We start from the raw sequence: 16,794 nt of genomic DNA on the forward strand, positions 1-16,794 counted from the left end.
CCTATAATATACCCTCATCCTTCTTATTTTTTCATTTTACCCACACTGCCTCCCTCGATGAGCCCTCCTTTATCTTTCTCTGGATTCTAGCTGTTGTAAGCCAAGAAACATTTTTGTAAATCTTCTCTGCACTCTCTCCATCTATCTATATCCTTCCTTTGACAAATGAGTCCAGAACTGAACACAATACTCCAAACCTGGCCTCACCAATGCCTTCAACAGTCGCAGCATCATTTTCCAGCTGTACTTTATGCTATGATATATGCCATAACCACCCTGTCTACCTGGCAATCCACCTTCAAGGAACTCTGTACCGTAACTCCAAGATCCCTCTGTTCCTCTGCATTCCTCGATGCCCTCCCCTTAACTGCATATGTCTTAGTTTGGTTATTTTTTCTGGAATGCAGCACCTCACACTTGTCGACATTAAATTCCTTCTGCCATCTTTCAGTCCACTTTTCCAAACAAACCAAATCCTGTAATCTAAGAAAACCTTCCTCACCATCCACCACTCCCCCTATTTTCATATCATCTGCATATTTGCTTACCCAGTTAACCATCCCATTTCATTCCCTAACCACAGATCGAACATTGCCCCCCCTGTAGTGGGCATCTCCACATACTGCTGCAAAAACCAGTCCTGAACACATTGTATAAACTCTAAGCCATCCTGCCCTCTCACTGACTGTGTTTCCCAATCGATGTTAGGAAAATTGAAATCCCCAAACAACACCACCCTATTCCTACTGCAGATCTCAGCTAATTCCTTGCACATTTGCTCTTCTAATTCTCCCTTCCCATTTCCCAGACTATAATGTACCCCTATAATAGTAACCTCACCCTTCTTATTTTTTAGTTTTACCCACACTGCCTCCCTCGATGAGACCTCCAGTCTCTTGCCTGAGCACCGCTGTAATATCTTCCCTGACAAGTAATGTGGTATATAAAAGAAGTCTGTAAAGTTTGAATAAAGCAGTCTTGTGTTGACTAACATGGGTATGTATATGACTTTAGTAGCTGTACCGAAGTTGCCGCCAGAAATGGTGACCCCCGAATGCAAGATTCAGCCGAAGCTTGAATCTCCAGTGATCATGGACACAACGACTGCAGCAGCTGCCACCACGGCTGCAGTTAAACCAGGTTCTGCCTATTTCTCCTGGAATTGACTAGACATGAGCTTTTAAATATGGAGGGCCTGGGTGACAGGGATGCATCTGATCTAATGAATGAGATGCTCGTATTAGCAGATGGCCATTCTCATTGTTTACTTTTTGAGACTCTATTCCTGTCCAAACTCCCAGGTCGTGTCGCAATACCAATCGTTAACATGGATTTCTGCCATCCCCATGATGTAGCGTGGGAGGCTGACAGGCCCGATCATACTGCAATGCAATCATCTGCTCACAAACAGCCGCTTTGATCAGTAGATCCATCTACCGTGTCCTACAAGCCTCCTCTACCTGCTGTTCAGTTAAAGAAGGATGAGTGCACTGACAGGCGGTGAAAATGGTGTTTTTACCATCGCCAATGGGGAAAAAAGCACATAGATGTGTCCCGCCATTTATCTATTAGGAAAAAGGCAGGAAATGAAAAGAACGGCTGCCAGTTGGGGCCTCGGCATCTGGCACAAGTACCGACTGGCCTATTGTATCTTCAAGACGACACTGGTAAGTACAAATATCCTGCCAACCTATTTTGAAAAAAACACATAAATAACAACACTTGGCTCTTCAAGCAGCAAATGGGGCTACAATTCCCTGCTTTAGCAAAGGACGGGTCACGATTGGGAAAGGAGGTGTGACATTCCGTCGGAATTGTGTATTGTCTTCCGTTGCACAGGTCATTTTGGGTGCAAATTTTTTAAGGTCCCATGATTTGCCAGTAGACGTGAAGTGGAGGAAATTGGTCATTCCACCACTTTGAAAACATACCCACTGGTATGCAGCAAAGGGAGAATTTCCTACCTCGGGATGCATACCCCGCACAAAGATGCGTATGCTGTCCTGCTCAATGAATTTCCAACCATTATCTCCTAATTTCAACACCTCCAAAACAGACCAAGGTGTGTCCCATTACATAGACACATCAGACCTGCCGATTTACGCCAGGGCTCATCATCTTCCAACTGATTCACTGCGGCAGTCAAGGGCAGAGTTTACTGCAAGGGAGATATTAGGCATCATTCAGTGCTTCAACAGTCCTTGGGCATCACCGTTCCACACGGTACCCAAAAAAACAGATGGATTGAGACCCTGCGGCAATTACTGTAGGCTCATTAACTACACCCAACAGATACCCTCTCCCTCATATGCAACATTTCTCTGCCCATCTGCACATTTTCCATGTTTTCTCCAAAGTTGATCTTGTCAAGGGATACAGTCAGATCCTGGTCTATAAGGATGACATTGTTACCCCTTTCGGGCTTTTTGAATTTCTTAAAGATACCATTTGGGCTGAAGAATGCCACTCAAACTTTCTAGCATCTTATAGATGCTTTGGGCAGAGTTCACTTCCATCTACTTGGATGACGTCCTCAAAGCCAGTCAAACTGAACAGGATATAACCAACTGCATTTAGGCTGTCTGTTCCAATGGCTGCAGGAATTCCATCAACCATAGCAAATAACAATTTGGCAAGTCCACCATCGACTTCCTGGGACACAAGATCATGGTCAATGGTGTATTTCCCTTAACCATCAAGGTAGAGGCAGTCTGTGCTTTTCCAACACCTACCACGGTTCAGGGCCTGCAGAAATTCTTGGGCATGATAAACTTCTTCACCGATTCATTCCAGCAGCTGCTGACATTCTTCGACCATGGTTTCCGATCCTCACCACAAAGCACAGGGATGATCCCTGGAGAACAGAGGCAGAGGTTGAGTTTGCAATGCCAAAGATGCTTTAATCAACGCAGCAATGCTCCCCCATCCTAACCCCGACACTTCCTTGACATTTAGTCCTGATGCCTCGAGTACGGCCCTGGGTGTGGTTCTTGAGTAGTACGTCGATGGCCATTGCCAACTCCTCATGTTCTTTTCCTGACATCTTTGGCCATTGGAGATGAAATATCGTGCATTGTATCAAGCCACATGGCGCTTCTGATTTGTTTTGGAGGGTCGGCATTTCACTGTGTTCATAGACCACCAGACGCTCGTTTTTGCCTTCAGCAAAATAACGGATCCATGGTCGGCAAGACAGCAGGGTCACTATCATATATTTCAGAATTTACCATGGATGTGCGCTCTATTTCTGGTAAAAACAATGCCGTCACGAATATTCTGTCCAGACTGACTGTATATCATATTCAGCGTGACATTGATATTCTGGAATTAGCCAGTGTCTAGACAATGGACCCCGATGTTCAGGCATACAGTACGGCCATTACTAACCTGGACATACAGCAGGGGGCAGCACAACTGGGTGGCCAACCTTACTTCGTGACATGTTTTTGGGCTACACTCGACCAGTGATTCCACCATCTTGGAGGCAACGTCTTTTTGACCAGATACACAGCTTGTCTTATCCATGCATCAGAACATCTGTCAAGCTCATGTCAAATAAATATGTATGACATGGACTGAAAAAATGTGTCGCTCAATGGGTTTGAACATGTACCTCCTGCCAGACTGCCAAAATTCAGTGCCACATTAAGGCACCTCTTCAACCTTTCCCATCGGTACGCAGGCAGTTGGAACACATGCATGTGGACTTGCTTGGACCATTGCCAGTATCTCAAAACATGAGATACATTCTAACAGTCGTAGAATGTTTCACACGCTGGCCAGTGGCCGTCCCTTTGCCATCCAGTGACACTGAGACAAAGGCCAGAGCATTCATCTTCAATTGGATGGCTAGATTTGGTTTCCCGACCCACATTTCTTCAGACCGCGGAACACAATTCACCCACGGTCCAACGGCTTTGTGGATGTTTCCACCGGCAACTGAAGTCCGCACTTAAGGCCCAACTCACCGGTCTCAATTAGGTTGATGAGTTGCCCTGGGTTCTATTGGGAGTGTGCACGGCTCCAAAGGAAGATAGGTCTGCATTGTCCGAAGAGATGGTTTATGGTACGGTCCTTACAGTTTCATGGGACTTTCATTTCACAACCAACTCTGATCTGAACATCCTTCAGCAGCTTCGACATGGTGTCGCGATCAGCAAACCTTTTCCTAACCACTGGCTTGGATCCTCTAAGCAGAATGTTCCCCCACCACTCCTGGATATTGATTTTGTTTTTATCCCAGGAGTTCCGTTACAATGACTGTATGAGGGTCCTTTCCACGTGGTGAAGATAGATGGGGTTCTTTATACTTTGGACATTGGTGGGCATTCACAGCTGTTTAATGTGGACAGACTCAAGCCTGCCCATGTGGATCCCGCTTCACCTCTTCAGTGCCCCAAGCCCAGACGGCGAGGGGGTCCACCTCAGGTGCATGCAGCTGGTGTTTCAGTTTCTGGCGACGGGTTCTGGGTGGCGGTGGGGGGGGTTGGTGTAGCAGCTGTCTAGTGGGCTGAGTGGGCAAGGTTCTTTGGCGGGTGCGTGAAATCATAAGGCAAAGAGCTGGGTACTCATCCATTTAATTGACAACCCTCGCGTGGTGCTGCGTGCCAAAGAATGGAACGCTGATCTGTGGATTCTCTTGCCGGAAGGTGCGGAACATTCACAGGGCTTAATTTAAACCTGTGGTCCCGTGGATCGGCAGCAAACTCATAATAATGTTCCACCTTGACCCATGGAGCCCGGGACAAGCTGTAAATAAAATAAGCCTGTATAGTTTGTATAAAGCAGTCTTTTGTTGACTAACCTGGTGTATGTGTGTTCCTTTAGTAGCTCTATCAAAGTAGCCGCTACATATATAAATATTTTGGATGATTATCCCACTTACAAGATACTTTTCATCCATCTCACACCCTGTGGGAAGAAACTATTCCCCAGCCTGGCAGTCCTGATTTTGATGATGGACGTGGTTAAAGATGCTGAGCACTGCATGGAAATGGTCTTTGTACAATTCCTTGAGCACTATTTGAACAACACTCCCAGTAATGTCATCGTCAGAAGAAAAGGAGACCCCAGTGATCCTCACAACTCTTTGCATCATTCCTGTCTGATGTTTTACAGCTACTAGACCATCCAATGATGCAGCCAGACAGGAGAATCAACTGCGCTCCTGTGAAATTTCAGGATGAGAGCCGTTGGCCTTGACCTCCTCAGTCTCCTTTGGAAGTGTAGGCACTTCCTGACCAATAAGGAAGTGTGATTGTTTTGTGTATTAATACGTGTGCTGTATGGATGGGAATTTTACGTGATTGTATTGTCTATTCTTGCTCTTTAACAATCTTTAGTGGAAGAAGTAGTCATTGTACTTTAGGATGTACAATCATGTACAGATTATCCTTAAATAGCCATTTGGCCCAGATGTCTATTCAGTCCAAGAATACTTTCGATCACAGGCAGATTTTGAACAATAACACCATTCATTCTGCAACAACTGCCGCTTAATTTTGCCAGTTGTTCAATGGCAAGCTATATAGGAAAAACACCATGTCGACTCTTCTACCTTAAAGGAGTAATTATATTCAAATGGGCAGTAGATCAAGAGATGGAGACAGTGAAATCAGACAGAGGTGAGTGGCTGCTTAAATTAGAAACATTCGTGTTCATGCTATAGAGTTTAAGGCTGCCCAGGAGGAATATAATGTGTTTTCTTTAAGATTGTTTACCCTCACCTTGGTGAAGGATGGGGCCAACAGAAATGTTGTTGGAAGGGTTCGAGAATTGATATGGTAGGCCACAGGAGGCTCAAGTTTAGATCCACAGAGCGCATGTGTTCAGCAAAATGGCCACCCAGTCTCTATTTGGACTTGCTGATATCGAGGTCAACTGAGTCAACCAAATGTAGGAGATTAAGTTGGATGGGGTGCATGTGAAACACTGCCTCAACTGGAAGGTCTGATTGTGGCCTTGGATGGAGGTGAGAGGATAGGAAGGGACAAGTTTGGCAATTTCTGCGGTTTCAATGGGAAGTGCATCAGGTGGTGGTGGGTGGAGAGGAAAGTGCCGTCGAGGGAGTCACAGAAAGATGTGCCCCTGTGAAAAGAGGATCTGAGTGGAGCAGGTTAGAGGATGGTGCTGAAGTTGGAAGTGTTCAAGGTTAACGTGTCAGATGTGGCAGCTGATGGGTGGTAAGTGAGAAACCTGAGGGATTCTGTCCTTGTTCGGCTGGAGAGGAGGTGGGGTAAGGGCAGAAAGAGAATTGGAGATACGGGTGCAGACTTGATCAAAGACAGTATGGAGAAAACTGCATTTATTGAAGAAATAAGACATTTTGGGTGTCCTGGAGTAGAAGACCTCATCTTGGGACTGTTACAGGCCCATAGGACCCCAAATCCTAGCAGCAATAGGAAATCACCAAGACAAAGGGATACTTTAACAAATGTTGTTTTTAATTGTCCAGGCCTTCCAGCATTTGAAATCCTTCTGAGGTCCCCCTTATCCTTCTGTACTCCAACTAGTACAGTCGAAGAGTCGACAATTGTTCCTCATACACTAACCCTTTCATTCCTGATATCATTCCAGTAAATCATCTCTGGCCTTCTCCAACACCAGCACATCTTTTCTCAAATGCGGCACCCAAAACTCTAATTCTGATTGAATGGAAAGGCACTTCTCCAACGACACAAACACAACAGTTAAATTATATTATGTTTTGTTGATATTTACAAAAAATTATTGAAGAGTCAATTAATAATTTTCAAAAGATGCCGGGTCCCTTTTTTGGACTATTATCATAACCTGAAGTTGCTGTGTTACGAGACCAGAGGATCCCAAAACACAGCAGCAATAGATATTCACCAAGACAAATGGTGACTAAAACAAAAGCTGATATTAATTATCTTTAAACATGAACACGATTTACACTTTAACTTATCACTATTTTAATACTTTAACTTAATTTACTTAACTTACCCCCCTTCTAATTCTAAGTGCACATGTGTGTAATGTGTGTGTAAGTTCAGAAAAGTTCTTTGGTTCACAGTCCAATCTCACTTCTCATTCCTCCAAGTCCACTTGTTGCAGTCCATTCATATACTGTGCACATAATTGAACATATATAAAGTTCACCAGGCTTTGGTGCTCGAAAGGTAAATGATTACCACTCAGGAAGGTTCTTGTTGGTTTTCGGAGAGAGGTGTGTTGTTCAGGGAAGTATTACGGTGTTTTTAACTCAACGTACTGTCAGAAATAAAACTTCTCACACATGAGTCTCTTTAAAACTGATGACACGACAAGCTTTATTTACAAGTCTGCAGAGTTGGACTCAACTGGCTTCTCACCAGTTAAGCCCCGATACATACAGTGCATTGATTTTTATACCCTTGTTGTTTGCCCTTCCCCTTCTTATTAATACTGTTTTAATTGGTTAGTATTGCAAAAGCATTCTAAGTACAACTGCATTTTTAATTATCACGTTCGTTACGTACACTGCGAACTCTACATACACTAAATTCTGTTTCTCACCCTTCTTATCAATCTTTTGTCTCCTGCATGTCTCTCACTATGACCATGAAAAGATATGTTTAAAAAAACATATCCAGCTGAACCTTTTGTCCTTGGCTGCTAGTAAGCTCCCTGTCCGTTCTGGCTTCCCTTTTTATGATTAATCATCACATTTTAACTTAAGCCATTTTAACCTAAATTCTCTATCTCTAACAATGTGGTTTATGGTGTGAAAAATAATTTTTTTTAAAAAAAAACAATCTTAAATGGTATAATGTCATATATAGGATCATGTGAGTTGATTGGGAATAATTCAATTTTATGAAAATGTAGATTCAGAGGAAAGTTTAGTGGTGATAACAGAGGCCAGATGTTATTTTCCACAGAGTGTGGTGGGTGCCTGGAATGCATTGCCAAGGGTGGTGATGGAGGCTGGAACAAAAGGGACATTCAAAAGACAACATGGAATGTCCAGGGAAGTTCTAATTTATTCATCACAATCCCATCTGAAATCACCATTATTGATGGATTGCGATGAAGGCCTTTGGTCATCCTGATGAGTTCTAGAACATTCCATTCTGTTATAAACAGGGTGAATGCGATGTTGGGATTCATTCCCAGAGGGACAGCAGGCAAGAGCAGGGGTGTGATGTTGAGACTCCATCAAGCTCAGGTAAGGCCTCTCTTGGAGTATTGGGGACAGTTTTGATGCCTTATTTGAGAAACAAAGTGCTGGCTTCGGAGAGGGTTGAGAGAAGATTTACTGGAATGAGACCAGGATTGAAAGGGTTAACATATGAGGAATGGTTTTCAGCTGGAGTACAGAGGATGAGGGGAAACATATCGAGGCAGTTCAAATGCTAAAGGCCTGGCCAGAGTAAATGGGGAAAGGATGTTTCCCATGGCCTGGATTTTAGGACGAGGGTATAATTTCTGGAGAAAAGATGCCAATTTAAAAGAGAGATTCAGAAAAATTTCTTTAGCCAGAGGTTCATGATCTGTGGAGCTTGATCCCACAGGCGGCTGTGGAAGCGAGGTCTTTGGGAGTATTTAAGGCAGAGATTGCTATGCTTTGTATTAGTCTGGGAATCTTGGTTTACAGGGAAGAAGCCAGGGAATTTGTTAAATATTCGACCAGCAGCAATAGAAATTCACAAAGGCAAGGGTATCTTCACAACATTCATTTATTTATTAATAATCTCTTACTTCACTTGAAACTTAAATCTAACTTATCCACATGATGTGCAAATGTGTGTGCATGTGCGCATGGGGCAAAACCCAAACTATTAAATTATAAGCTTAATTCTGAAGAGTTGATTTTAATGTTCAGTCTCAGAAATTTTTGTGTTGAAAATAGTCTTTACTGCTGTTCAAAAGCAATTATGGAGGAAGCGTGAGCCATCAGACCTCAAAACTCACAAATTTCTTGTCAAGTTGTTTCCAAAGAATTGTTTCTTCATATGACTGATTTTCCACTCTTGCATGGAAATTTCAGGACGTTTTTCTTCCCCAATGATTTAAAAAACCCAAGCAAGGGTTACACGAAGTCCCATGAAGAAACAGACGCAATAGAACTACCCTTGTATCATTGTGCCTCCTGTGTGGTTCAAAAATCCCAACAGAACCACAAAGTACAAGACATGGCTTTAATTCGAGTCACACCAGCGGGAATAAGTAGTATTAATGTCAGGTGGACACTGTCACCTGGCTAATACAAGGATCTCATTGGAATTTTACCATGGGGAGGTACAATATTTAAGGCATATTCTTGAAATCAAATTTGATGGACATCCCTTTAAACTTGTTTGAGGTACATTGTTTCATGTCTCAGCTTTTCACATTTCTGGATGCACTTTCTTAAGAAATGGAAATGATAGACGTCAAACAAGACTTCACATGAACAAGTCAACTCGAATAGATGTCATTTCTCATGTACAAATGAGTTGCTGTCTGAGATGCTGGATTCCAATCACTTTAACATCCACGTTTTGTATGCCTTGGGCTTTGAAGACTTCCTCACTGTGCTGTAGGTTTGGAACGGGCCACGATTTGAACTGAACAGGAGTCTGGCAGAGGCTGCGGGAGCATCGGAGACAAATCCACGGTCACCCAATGACTGTGAAGGGACTCTCTTTGACCTCTCTTTGCCTGACTGTAAGGGGAGCCAGTCAATGTTCAGGCTCACAGTGAATCTTTGTCTGCTTTATTGTCAGACTGAGGGCAATGATTTCAGATTCAGATTTATAGTCAAGGTACATGAATGATCGCACATACAACCCTGAGATTTGTTATCTTGTGGGCCAGGCCAAATGACCACTTCTTGGAATTGCAAGAAAAAACTGGACACTGCGGAAACAAATAAAGAAATGGAAACAAACTGTGCAAAAAAGAGAAGTGGGAAAAATCAATAAAGTGGCAAAGTAAAGTCCTTAAATGAAGCCCTGATTGAGTTTGTTGTTGAAGAGTCTGATGGTGGAGGGAGAGCGGCTGTTCCTGAACCTAGTGGTGTGAGTCTTGTGGCCCCTACACCCTATCCAGCGAGAACAGAACATGTGCTGTGTGGTGTGGATCCTTGATGATAGCTGCTGTAATATTGTTGATGATGTGTAATATTACATTTATGTTTGATGACATGACAATAAATCGTATCTAAACTAATCTAATCTGAAAGCAAGTATTTACCACTCAGCTTTGGGGAGTGTGGGGCTGAACTGCCTTCTTGAAGTGCAGTCATCTTTCTGGTGAAGCTGCTTTTAGGCAGGAGGGTGGGAGAGGGGGGTCTTCCAGGATTAAGATCCAGGGATGATAAAGGACCAACAATATATTTCCAAGCAGGAATGGTGCAGGACTTGGAAGCTGTGGGAAAACTAACAGCCTGGTGCTGCAAGTGTGCGGGATGCATGGCATGAGGAATGTTTGCTGGCTCTCGGCCTGGACTCGTTAGAATTTAGGAGAATGTGTGGGGGGGAGGTCATCATTGAAACATTTTGAATGTTGACAGGCATGGTCAGAGTGGATGTAGAACAGTTGTTTCCTATGATGGAAGAGTTGAAGAGAAGGAACAACTTCAGGATTGAAGGAATTCCACTTAGAGCAGAAATGTGGAGGAATTTCTGTAGCCAGAGGGTGGTGAATCTGTGGAATTTGTTGCCACAGGCAGTTATGGAGCCAGGTCATCGGCAGAGATTCTTGATTAGTCAGAGCATCAAGGGGAGAAGGCCAGGTAGTAGGGCTGAATAGCCTATTACTGCTCCATAGTCTTGTGTTCACCTGGACAGGAGTGATGTTTTCTTATTTTAGTTATCTAAACCTTGGTGAGACACCAGGATTGCTTTGATCTCCTTACCATCACATTTTAAAATTGGAGCCAGTTTGAGGTGTGTGGTTTGCAGCAGGTGTTCATCCCACTTTTCTTTGTTCTTTTGACTGATTATGTTCCCTATTTCTTGCCAATCCAGCTGAAAGTTGTTAACCATGAGGACCGAGCAATTGTGGCCTCTCGGTGATATAGAGGGGCAACTGATTCGATTGATCCTTGTACTTAACGTGTACATTGCACTTGGCAAGAACTTGTATTTCCTCCCCCATAACTGTTTTTAAGATGGAGCATCTGTGTGTGGTAGCTGGCCCTCCTTCATTGTTCTGGGCCTGAGGGAAACCGCTCCTCCTGTATTGAGTTCCATCCATATCAGTTTGCTGTTCATGTGGACGTGGATGTAAAAATTTGGCTCTTTGTGGCCCACGGATGGGGATTACTTGGATCACATGTTCACTTTGGTTTGGTTCCACTTCTGATTCATTGGTATCCGGATTTCAGTGTCTGGCTTTTCCCGTCTCTTGGTCAAAATGTACTTTTCAGGAGGCTGGCTGGTAATCTTTCCTCAGTTTAATCAATGGCCATCTTGCTTTGATGTGCCCCTTCACATTGCATTTGTGGCATTTGGCTTTTTGAAGTAGCAAATATTGGGACTTTGATTCGTCTTCCCACAGCAAAAACATTTTTGACGGGCAGGTTCCTGGCGGGAAGAATCTTGGCACCAAGATTTATTGATAGCCAAGTCTCTCGGACAGACATCTGCATTGCTTCCCACTGTCTCGGCGGCAGTAGCAATGTCTAACGCCAGTTCAGGTGTCAGATTTTGTGCTGCAATTTGTTTTCCTCGGGTCGTTTGTTCAGCTAAACCCATTATGAATTGATCTCTTGACGTCTTTGATCTGCCCAACTGCATTGTATCTAGACAGTTTACATGAAATTGGGGACAGACTCTCTGTGTTGTTGTTTACATCGGTAAAATTTATGACTTTCTGTCATCGCTGGAGGTGGGGTGTTAAGGTGCTGAGCGATCACTTGACAGATTTCAGCAGATGCTTTCGTTGAAGGCATGTGTGAGCTAGTCAGCGATCTTAAGAGCTCAGGTGCCTCCTCCCATTAGGGTTAAAAACAATGCCCGTTTTTAGTGGATGGAGGATTTTCAGTCATATCATGTACAATACAATGATCGTCAAAACCTTCTACAGATGCTTCCCACGTGTCTTCATCTTCATTGGATTAGTCTAAGGGAGCTGCAGGAACTGCTGCCGTCATCTCACTGTCTTCTGGAGTAGAAATGATAAATGTGTCATGGTTGAGTGAGTTCTTGAATCCTCGTCGCCACTGTTATGTTCGAGCCCCCCATTGTAAATAATGACAGCCACATCGTCAATGCCGACTAACTCAATGCTTTATTCATTACATACTACAGAAATGACTACCAAATATTCAGTATAAATCATTTCATACACGTAATGGTGTCATATCCAACAGAGAGGTGAGCATTGATGATGTCTGTGGGAAAGGAGAAAGGGAAAGGGGAGAGAGACAGATCTTGGGGAAGGTGATGGGGGAGAATTGAAGTGGGGAGCTTAATGACAGCCAGAGAAGTCAATATTAATGTTATTCAGTTTCAGCAAAATTTGTGACACATATTCTTGTCAATCTCTGATTCCGAGCATGAGATTCAGCTCCCTTCCCAGCACAGGACATGTCGGACAGGCCTTGATCCTGCTGACACAGTGGTGGAGATAAGTGGGGGTGTAGGAGCAGATTTGTTCAAAAGTGGCGTGTATTTTTGAACTGAAAGTCCACGACATCATCAAGACATTCTACAAGTGGGTGAAGAGCAAGAGGATAAGACGTGAAAGAATAGGACTTATCAAGTGTAACAATGAGAAAGTGAGGAAATAGCAGAGGGGTTGATGAAGACTTGACGATGGAAAAGGATCTTGGTTATTGAAGTGATGACCTGCAGCAAACTGAAAAGCTTGAGCCTGGAGATAAAAGAGAGAGGATGTGCTGGAGCTTTTGGAAAGCATCAAGTTGGAGAAGTGGCTGGGACCAGATGAGATGGATCCCAGGCGACTGGAGGAGGTGAGGGAGGAGATCGCTGAACCTCTGGCAACGATCTTCGAATCATCGATGGGACGGGAGAGGTTCCGGAGGATGTTGATTCTTTATTCAGGAAAGTGAGTAGAGGTAGCCCAGGAAATGATCGAGCAGTGGTTGGTCAATTGATGGAGAAGATGATGAGAGGCAGGATTTATGAACATTTGGAGAGGTCGACTATGATGAAGAAGAGTCAAGGTGACTTTGTCCAGGGCAGGTTGAGCCTTACGAGCCTGATTGAATTTCTTTGAGGCTGGGACTGAACCCATTGATGAAGGAAGAGCAGGAGATGTTGGGTGTATGAATTTCTGCAAGGCATTTGATAAGGTTCCCTATGCAAGCGTTATTGAGAAGGTATGGAGGCAAAGCAACCAAAGGGGCATTGCATTGTGGATGCAGAATGAGCTTGACCACAGATGGGAGAGAGTGGTTGTGGACGGGTCCTATTCTGCATGGAGGTAGGTGCCCAGTGGTGTTCCTCAGGGATCTGTTCTGGGAACCATTGAGATTTGGATCAATGACCTGGATGAGGAAGTGGAGGGATGGGTTAGTCAGTTTGCAGATGACACAGTGATTGGGGGTGTTGTGGATAGTGTGGAGGCCTGTCAGAGGTTACAGCAGGACATTGTTTGGAAGCAAAACCCCGGCTGAGTAGTGGCAGTTGGAATTCAATCCAAAGAAATGCGAACTGGTTCATTTTGGTAGGTCAGATATGATGGCAGAATTTAGTTTTAATGGTAAGACTCTTGGCAGTGTGGAGGATCACAGGGATCTTGTGGTTTGAGTCCATAGGGGGCTCCAAAAAGCTGTTCAGGTTGATTTTGTGATTAACAAGGCATACTGTCTATTGGACCATTAATCGTAGAATTGCATTTAGGAGACGAGAGGGTTAAGAGATGATTTACTGGAATGATACCAGGATTCAAAGGGTTAGCATTTGAGGAATCGTTTTAAGCTTTTCGGCTGTTCTTGATAGAGTACAGAGGATGAGGGGAAATTTATCGAGGCAGTTCAAATGCTGGAAGGCCGAGCCAGAGTAGATGTGGCAAGGATGTTTCCCATGACAGTGGATTGTAGGATAAGAGGGCATAATGTCAGGATAAAAGGGTGTCAATTTAAAACAGAGATGCAAAATATTTCTTTAGTCCGGGGCTCACGAGTCTGTGAAGCTTGTTGCTAAAGGCGATTGTGGAAGTGAGGTCATTGGGAGTAATTAAGGCAGAGATTGAGATGTATAGGATTAGTCAGGGAATCATGGTTTATAGGAAGAAAGCCAGGGAATGTGTTAAATACGAGACCAGCAGCAATAGAAATTCACAAAGAAAACAATATCTTCCAAACAATCGTTTTTTTTATTTATAGTTTATCATTTGTTCCTTAACTCTAAACATAAATGTAACTTAACCCCACAATGCGCAAATGAATGGGTGGGTGGGTGGGTGCGTGCGTGCGTGCGTGCGTGCGTGCGTGCGTGCGTGCGTGCGTGCGTGCGTGCGTGCGTGCGTGCGTGCGTGCGTGCGTGCGTGCGTGCGTGCGTGCGAGGAGGGGGTGCCCATTATAGTTTAAGCTAAATTCTGAAGAGATGATTTTAAAGAGATGATTTTGTTCCATATTTTTTTTTTCTCTCACTCTTCTCTGAACTTTTTAGTGAAGAAGTCTTACATATGTTTTCTGATTCAGAATCAGAATTTATTGTCAAGAACAAGTAATGAATTTCAGTGATTTGGGGTAGCAGAATAGTGCAAACATTCATGTTATAACCATCTTTTAACATTGCTTTAAAAAATGAAGTTAACAGTGGAAAAAAACAAGGCAGTGTCTTTGGCTCATTGATTATTCAAGAATTTAGTGGCATCGGAGAAGAAGCTGTCCTCGTGGCATGCGCTGCTTGTCCTTAGGCTCAAGTACCTTTCTCCTAAGGGTAGCAGAGTGAAGACATTATGGTCTGGGTGGTGGGGGACTTTGCTGAAACAGGATTCTTTTTTAATATAACGCCTCACGTAGATGTTGTCGATGAAGTGAATTCTGCCACCGATGATGTGGCAGGGTGAACTTCCTGAGAGTTGGCACCTCTATACCAGGCAGTGATGAAACCAGCCAGAATGCTCTCCAAAGTTCACCTGTGGAGGTTAACTGGTGTCTTGGATGAAATACCAAAGCACCTAATACACCTCAGAAAGTATAGCCACTGGCGAGCCTTCTTTCTGAATAGATTCTTGATCATCTCCACGGCTGAATCCTCCATGAAGATCGAATCGTGGTCTGCAGACTTCACCCTGATATCCATAATTATCTCCTCTGTTTTGGTGTCATTGAGGGAAAGGATGTCGTTGTTACACAGTAGCCGAGCTGATCTATGTCCCTCCTGTACACTTTGTCATTCCATTTGTTATTTGGCCGAGATTAGTCCTGTCATCGGGAAACACGCAGAAAGCAATGGAAATGTGCCTCGCCACATGGTCACGTGTTAACAATAATGAGAGCGATGTGGGCAAAGCACAAATTCTTAGAGTGGGCCTGTGCTGAGAAACTGTGGGGAGGAGACGTAGTTTCCGATTCATACTGGCTGTTGTCTTTGGTTGAGAGAGTTAAGTATCCAATTGCAGAGTGAGGTACAGGGGGGTGAGAGATTTTACTTCTTGACCAGCTCTGAGTTGATAGCAGTTTTGAAGGACAAGCTGTAGTCAATGAAGAGCACACTTTAGTTCTCAGGGTCAGTCTGATATTTACAATAGACAATAGGAGCTGGAGTGGGCCCTTCGGCCCGTCGAGCCAGCACCACCATTTTACAAATCCTGGCTGATCACTACCATCAATACCCCTTTCCAGCCTTATCCCCATAACCCTTAACTCCTTTGCCCTATGATTTCCCTTTTTGGATCAACAGAGACGACCTAAATGAATTGAATTATGAATTAACCACATGTCGTCTCTTTTGCCTCCCTTGTTGCTCGACGTTCAATATTAATGAATTGGAAAGATGCTGTTGCCCCTAAAAACACTCAATTACTCCGTGATATGGTGGCAGGCCTAACTTTGAATTAATCAGATGTTCTTCCACAGATTCACATTTAAACATTCTATGTCCATGGGCACCTTTAATTCAACATTTTGGTAACAATTAATCACTTGGGCCTTGCTTTATATGTTTGTTTTCTTTAATGGTAGTGAAATTTTATGTACTCACAAAAGAACTTCAGAAGGGAAGGTGAAGGAATTTGGAGTATCGTATACTCTTTAAATCATGTTCTATTAGACATATGTTATAATTGTTTAAATGTTTATCAGTTTATTTCTGTTTGTTATGATATGATCAATTTATTTTTATAATTTGTATTTTATCTGAATCTTCCTTTTTATGTATTACCATTGATTAATGGCTTCTGTTTGTTTCCTGTTTCTTAAAGGCCACTGGAAATATTTTAAAAGAGAGCCTCATGCCTTTGAAGCAATGGGCCTCCTGCCGGGTACCGGATATGAAATGGGCCACCAGCCGGATGTGGAAAGGGCCTCCTGCCAGATGCCGGATGTGGCTTAGTCCTCCTGCCGGATGTGGAATGGGCCTCCATCTGGATGCCGGATGTGAAATGGGCCTCCTGCCGGATGTGGAATGGGACTCCTGCCGGATGCTGGATGTGGAATAGTCCTCCTGCCGGATGTGGAAAGAGCCTCAATCCGGATGCCGGATGTGCAGTGTGCCTCCTGCTGGGAAGGTAATTGTTTACATATTTTTTGGTCTCATGCACCTATTTCCACTTTTTGTGAAGATACCTTTCATATCTTGTCAGGTTCAGAATCAGGATTTATTGTCAAGAACATGTCCTAATATTTGGTGATTTGGGGCAGCAGGATGGAGCAAACATTCATCTTATAAC

General features: G+C 43.6%; 1 long non-coding RNA gene across 2 annotated transcripts in view; it reads right to left on the reverse strand.

Annotated features, from left to right (window-relative positions):
• Positions 1–12,105: 12,105 nt before the first annotated feature.
• Positions 12,106–16,794, reverse strand: part of LOC138745697 (uncharacterized) — a 34,028-nt gene continuing 29,339 nt past the window's right edge. For both annotated transcript variants that reach the window (XR_011346421.1, XR_011346420.1), the window contains exon 3: positions 12,106–15,597. This is a non-coding gene — a long non-coding RNA (uncharacterized lncRNA). The remainder of the gene's footprint in view (positions 15,598–16,794) is intronic.

Source organism: Narcine bancroftii, chromosome 11 (genome assembly GCF_036971445.1).
Source record: "Narcine bancroftii isolate sNarBan1 chromosome 11, sNarBan1.hap1, whole genome shotgun sequence".
NCBI classification, from domain to species: Eukaryota; Metazoa; Chordata; class Chondrichthyes; order Torpediniformes; family Narcinidae; genus Narcine; species Narcine bancroftii.